Below are 1,328 nucleotides of genomic sequence, written 5' to 3'. Positions count from 1 at the left end.
TATATATATATATATAATATATATATATATATATATACACAAGAACAAATAGACATGTAACTACACACACTAAATATAAAAAACATGTATATACATATCCATACTTATATATATATATATATACCTACTATAGAGACATATCCTCTAATAAATATATGCATATATATATATATATACACACACAAACTCTCATATATGTATACACAGCCTCTATATATTATATATATACACACACAACTCACTTTATATGTACCTTCTAATATATAATTGTATATACAAACACACCCTCTGACTATATATATATATATATATATATATATATATAGGGTTTAGATTTAGATTCAAGATTGAATATGGTACTTATGTGTAGGCACCAGAATATCGTATCGTATCGTATACAAAAACCATTCCAAGAGATCATGGGTCAACAGGTTTTGGGGATCTGACGATATGTCATAAAGCTAAACCCTTTATGAACTGGAAATGAAAGATAATCCCACAAACCGGCCTTCCCCATTTTAAATATATATACATATAATAATATAAATAATATATAAATATATAAATACATATATATGTACACACAAGTATATTCTCTCCAATATGTATATATACATATATATACCCTCTAAAATATATATATATACACCGTCTAATACACATATATATTCGTATACCCAGTATAACTTACCGCCAGCCTTATAATCCTATGTAACTCCAATTTGTCTGTTTTTCCTGTTAATAAAACTTTTTATCTAAACTCAAAACTCTCTCTCTCTCTCTCTCTCTCCGTCAGAATGTAACTGAAATGAAACAGCCAGCAGGGATATATTATATATATATACATACATACATATAGAGCTATAACAGAGATATATATATATATATATATTTTATTCAGATAGATAAAAAGATAGATAGATATAGATATGAATGTGTAAATGTGATTATATAGCTGTGTGTGTGTGTGTAGCTGCTGCTCCTGTTCGCTGTATGTATTTGTGTCACTGTACAGCTGTGAGTGTATGTCACTATTATAAATATGTATGTGTTTATACGCTCTGTTTGCGTATGTATGTGCTACAGCTGTTGTCTCTGTATGTGTGTAGCTATGTGCACGTGCGCTAATGCTGCTGCATGTGTATATAAATATATATGTGCGTTTGTGTGTGTGTGTGTCACTGAATGAATGTATGTATGTGTCACTATATAAATGTGTGTGTGCGTTTAGTTTTCTTTTTGTGTGTGTTCGTCTGTTAGTGTTTATGTGTAAGCGTGTGTTTGTCTAGTGTGTGCGCGCGCCTGCAGCTACTGCTAAGAACGTGTGT

General features: G+C 30.1%; 1 protein-coding gene across 1 annotated transcript in view; it reads right to left on the bottom strand.

Moving 5' to 3' along the window:
- Positions 1-831, bottom strand: part of LOC106879554 (phosphatidylserine synthase 2) — a 118,022-nt gene extending 117,191 nt beyond the window's left edge. Inside the window, exon 1 of the mRNA XM_052977871.1 lies at positions 692-831. The gene's annotated coding sequence lies outside the window, so the exon portion shown is untranslated. The remainder of the gene's footprint in view (positions 1-691) is intronic.
- Positions 832-1,328: the final 497 nt, after the last annotated feature.

The sequence above is a fragment of the Octopus bimaculoides genome, chromosome 29 (genome assembly GCF_001194135.2).
Source record: "Octopus bimaculoides isolate UCB-OBI-ISO-001 chromosome 29, ASM119413v2, whole genome shotgun sequence".
Taxonomy (NCBI): Eukaryota; Metazoa; Mollusca; class Cephalopoda; order Octopoda; family Octopodidae; genus Octopus; species Octopus bimaculoides.
Note: the sequence above shows the minus strand (reverse complement) of the source record. Positions and strands in the feature narration are given on the sequence as shown.